Raw genomic sequence first — 5,494 nt, 5'->3', positions numbered from 1 at the left:
TGACCACTGTGTCCAGGATGATGCTCTAGATCCCCATGTCATTGTGACCACCATGTCAGGGATGATGCTTTAGATCTCTGTGGCATTGTGACCACCATGTCAGGGATGATGTTCTAGATCCCCGTGGTACTGGAGACTGAACTGAGGGCCAAGCATATGCTAGGCAAATGCTCTACCTAGGCCCAGGAGTGAAGAGACACCCACAGAATCCCTCCCTTTGGCTACCAGATTATTAAACAATGGTCTCTAAGGAACTGGAATTTCCCCGTATGCTGGGAGAAGTGTTAATCCCAAAATTCTCAAGAAAGGAAGGAGCAAATCCCAAAATTCTCGAGAAAGGAATGACCAAGAATAAGATTGTCCGAATTAAAGCACATTGTATTTAGGGGTACCTGAGGATGGCCAGCCAGTGACTTTCCCTAGCTTGCGGTTTTTGAGAGCAGCCCCTACTGGCCTCTCCAGATCCCTTTGATAGGAGAGATAAAATGTTCCCAAGGGATGAGGGGGCTGGTGTTTATCTGTTGTTAAAGGACACAAGGGAAGGGAAGGGAAGGGACAAGGGCAAGTATACATACCAAAGGCAAGAGCACACAGCACGTGAATGCGGGTTACAAGCAGTTTACATCAGACCAGGAATTTCTTGGTTACACAGAGAAGCCTTCATTAGTAGGGACTTGACACAGGACACATCTCTTAGCTAGGAACAGACAGAAACTGTTTTGACTATAAACTGAACTCTTAACCTGTACCATATATTCTTAGTTTCAATTTCCCCTTAACCTGTGAGATGTATTTTGGTTTGGCATTAAAAAAACCGAAGCTCAGGGCCAGCCAGGGGAGGATTTCTCTTCACAGCCTTCTGGCAGCTTTCAGACCAAGAAGAGGAACCTCCTTGTCCAGGACTGCCTAGTTAGTTATACGTTCCACTTGCCAGCCTTTTAAGCCCAGTCTTACATCAGGACCCCAAAGATGGACTTGGGGCAAGACTCTGAACCTCTTCATTTGTTCCTCTTCCTAATGTGACCACCCTGAGTAAATAAATCTCCTTCCTCTGCTTTCAATATTATTCTTTCTAACTGGATGTTGAGAGCCTAGGTTGTTTTGAGAATAAGACCACTACCACAATTTTTGAGCTAAATTTGAGTCATACTTTAATTAAATAGTGGGCAGGACAATGGGCTCTAGTCAATTCCAGGGTTCCCAGAAAATGGCAATTTTGCACAGACTTATAAAGACAAACCCATTAGGCTACTTAATTCCCACGAGGTCCAATAAGGGGAAAACATATATACTGATGTGCTTCCTTCATATATATTCCCCGCCTAATCCTATCATAGGCAAGCATACAACCTGATGTATTTACTGTCTACAAACCTCCCGCCTTCATGTGATCAAGCACATCCAGTGCAGCTAAGAGCAAACACACTTGTTTAGGGGAGAGAAAGCACGTGGCTTGTTATCTTCCACAAACAGTCTTCAGCATTTCGGGAAGTATCTGTCCTTGGGCAAGGGGCTGGCAGATGCATTTTGTTTCATGGTTCTCTTGGGCACAGTAATTAACAGATACAACACAGCTTTGGTTGTCACAGTTGTCAGGGTGCCAGGGCCCAGTCTCACCCCAGCAGTTCTGGTAAGGGCACTGCCAGACACTGAACAAGAGCTCAGGAGCTCCCGATGCTGGTGTCCCAGCAAGGACCACTACAGCAGGAAGTAACAGGACCCTTTGTTTCCAACACCAATAGATCTGGACCTTATTCTGTGAAGCCCTTTAAAACCTCTGGTTCTAAGAACATCACCTCCGTGTACTTGGGCCAAATGAAAGACTACCTGGCTTTGCAGATTTAGAAAGCCCTGGAGATGAAGTAATCCTTGCTGGTGGCAGTCCTAACAGAGTGAAAGCAAAAGCACATCCACTGTGCTGTTGTAAACATGGCTTCACTACGTCAGTGGGCAAGCACACTTAGAGAAACGCAGACGCAGAGGAGAGCAGAGGGTGCGGTAAAGGAGAAAAGCGTTCATCACACTTGGTGTCAGTCATGCTTACTGGGCTCGGTTTAGCCACAAGATTTAACCTCAACTCTCAAAAACAATGTCTCAGTCACTGGAATTATGAAGGATTTGTGATGTCTTTAAAATAGAGGTAAGATGCCAGAAACCTGTTGGCAAGAAATGTGGGTTGGGAACTGCAAGGGAGAACTTGGTGTGTCCCCTTCAGGTCACCTGGGAGCAGAGAAACCAGAAGGTCCCCTTTAGAAGACATCTCAACTCCCTGTCCTGTCTGTTCAGCATCTCGGTTTCCAGGCCTACTAACTTCTATTCAAGCTACCAGTGCCAGGCCTGCTATGCTGCGCACGCGCTACCAATGCCGGCTGAACCTCATGGGCCAGTATAATGAGTTTTTTCCCACTAGTCAGCTCCCAAATTACAACAGAGACTTGCTATTAAATTTTGAAAGGTTGGGCTATACTCTAGGCTTGTTTACAACTAGTTTTTATAACTTAAATTAAGCCATTTCTTTTAATCTACATGCTTCCACATGGCTCATGGCTTGTTACCTCATCTCCTACACATCCTGCATGCTTCTGCATCTCACTGGTGATTCTGCCTTCTTTTTCCCAGCATTCTCTCTGCCCCCCAAATACCTAGTCATTGGGTATTTAGCTTTTTATTAAACCAACTCCAGTGACATGTATTCAGACAGTATAAAGGAACATTCCACAACATTTTCCTTTTTTGTCTAAACAACTCTAACATAGTAAACTACATACAGTAAGTGCAATTATCATGTAAGAATTACACTTACAATGTCTAGTTCATTTGCATTTGGCATATGCAGAGAAAATACTCCATTATCTATCCTATCTTGGTGAGTCAAAAGTTTTGTATCTAATTGACTTTCTATCCTAACTTGTATTACCAACCCAAAATGATTTTTTTAGACCACAAACATTTTGTTAGATAAGCAACTCAAGCTTTTATGTCTCTCAACCTTACAAATTTTACATCTTTTTTGTGAGTTTTTTCTGAATTTAGTAACAAGGAAAACTGTAACTATAACTCTCTAGTCTTCAATTAGAGACCCAAGAAAGGTATATTACCCGATTATATAGAGAAAACAACTTTCAGACCTATAGAAATGACAGAAACAGCTGGCTTCCTGGAGAGTCATCCAAGGTTTCTCTGTAACATTGTGGCATCCATCTTTGGTCTACAGGCCTAGAATATCTGAAGACTTTTCTGTGAAGCAGGATTTTTGAAGACTGTCCTGCCTTGTCTTGGCAACGTTCAGCAGATGCTTTCCTTTGTATCCTATTTTTGCAATTTGGACAGCATACTGACTGTCAGCCTTTGAGGCAAGGGAAGTTTCTTGGCCCAGTGGCTAACTTTGCCACAAAGAAAGAAAACTCCATATAGAGGTTCTTTGATGCCCATCATCCTTTATGGAAATAAATTGGTGCTGCCAGAAGCAGACTGTGTCTCATTGTCATGAAAAGTCTTCATGTTATTGAAACATCTTAAATGCCATATTCTGTAGCTCTCTGAAGTGTTTGAAGACCACCTGTCTATCTAAAATATATCTGTTTGACCTTGAAAACATACCTAACATGACTACAAGTTTGATTATTATAGGTGACTAACCACTAAACTGCATTTCTTTATTATCCTAAATACTTTTTAAAAATAACTTTCAAGGACTAGAAATTTGTATTTCATTGCTAAATGAAATGTATAGGTATAATAACTTGAACAAGAGTAGTAATGTATGTATAGGATATTTTAACAAGAATAACTTCCAATTTGTATCAACATACAAAATATCTTAAACAAGAATATATATATATATATATATATGCAGTAAAACCAAAATAACCTCAAATTTGTATCAATATACAAAAATTCATGCCATATAAAATATTTAAGACTAGTAGTTGCCTTTTTAGTTTAAAGTAGATTCAATAATCTACCATTTTATTCTATAATTTCTATATCCCCTTTTTCTTTTCAGAACAAGATCCCTTAATCTAATCTCCTTTGTTCAGCTTTTTTCCTGACCATGACCAACAACAATTAGTAAGCAACCCACCCCTAAACAATGACAAACATCCATAGTACATCCAATAATCAAAATCACTAATCCCATCTCTTGGGAATGTGAGCATCATATTCTTTAGACTGTTTCCTATTGTATCAGGGTGCTGGCATCTTTGGAGGACCCTGAACAACAAGGATAATAGTGAAGTCCTGTCTGGAGTAGTCTGTGAAACTAGAGAATTTCAGCCAGCAGCCTTGAAGCTATTCTAGACGCCGAACTCTGAGAAAACTACAACAGAGACATTCTGAGAAGCTTGATAAGTTGGGCCACCTCTGTTTTTCTTGGTGTGTGGTCCCTCTGAAAACACAGAAACTTTTTAGAATATATATATATATATATATATATATATATATATATATATATATTCTAAAAAGATTATTTTTTTGTTTTATGTTTGAGCAGGTAAAACATGTATCACTTGTCTTCTATTTTTTTAGGTTTATTTCTTTAAGTCTGTAGCCAGGATTTTCCGGAGGTCTCCCCCAATCAAACCTGATTATCTATAACATTGAATAAATCTTTTTTTTTGCATGTCACTAACCTGGTGACTGACCGTGCCAGAAAGTCCACAACCAGTGAATAAGGTCAGCAGTTATTTTTTGAGGACTCTAGCACACTAAGCCAACAATCAATCATTGAATAAATCTATAACCCTTTATTTTTTTATAGAAATAAAAATATAACCTTTTCTCTAATGCAACATATTTTTGATTTCCATTTTGAAGTTAAGAAAATTTAAAAATATACAGGTTAGTAATTTTTTTGTTTTTTGTTTTTCAAGTCAGGGCTTCTTTGTGTTGCTTTGGAGCCTGTCCTGGAACTAGCTCTTGTAGACCAGGCTGGCCTCAAACTCACAGAGATCCACCTGCCTCTGCCTCCTGCGTACGGGGATTAAAGGTGTGTGTCACCACTGCCCAGGTAATTCAGTAATTTTTAAAATTCAGTGTCTCTCAGCAGATATTGTTTGCTCATCAGCAATCAAAAAATTTAAGTACTGTAACATGAGGGCCTGCTTGTTGGGGGTTTCTGTCCTGCCTAGTTCCCACAGTCTTTAGGTCCCAAAGAAAATCACACAGAGTCTACATTAGATATGAACTGAAGCTCAGGCTTCTTGTTAACTCTTATAACTTATACTAACCCATTATTCTTATCTATGTTAGCAACATGGCTCAGTACCTTTTTCAGCGGGGCAGATCATAGCCTGCTTCTTCGGTGTCTGGGCAGGACTGCAGAGGAATGGGCTTTTTCCTTCCCACAATTCTCCTGTTCTTCTTGACCCACCTCTACTTCCTGTCTGGTTGTCCTGCCTATACTTCCTTCCTGGCTACTGGACAATCAGCATTTATTTAAAACATAATTGACAGAATACAGAATTGTCCTACACCAAAATACAACACAATA

The 5,494-nt window shown here is 40.1% G+C and overlaps 1 non-coding gene across 1 annotated transcript; it reads right to left on the bottom strand.

Annotated features, from left to right (window-relative positions):
* Positions 1-4,621: 4,621 nt before the first annotated feature.
* LOC119822068 lies at positions 4,622-4,748 on the bottom strand. Its single transcript, XR_005286675.1, has one exon. It is a non-coding gene; the product is annotated as a small nucleolar RNA SNORA3/SNORA45 family (small nucleolar RNA).
* Positions 4,749-5,494: the final 746 nt, after the last annotated feature.

This window comes from Arvicola amphibius, chromosome 8 (genome assembly GCF_903992535.2).
Source record: "Arvicola amphibius chromosome 8, mArvAmp1.2, whole genome shotgun sequence".
NCBI classification, from domain to species: domain Eukaryota; kingdom Metazoa; phylum Chordata; class Mammalia; order Rodentia; family Cricetidae; genus Arvicola; species Arvicola amphibius.
The sequence above is the reverse complement of the archived record's forward strand: the minus strand, read 5'-3'. Positions and strand labels throughout refer to the sequence as shown.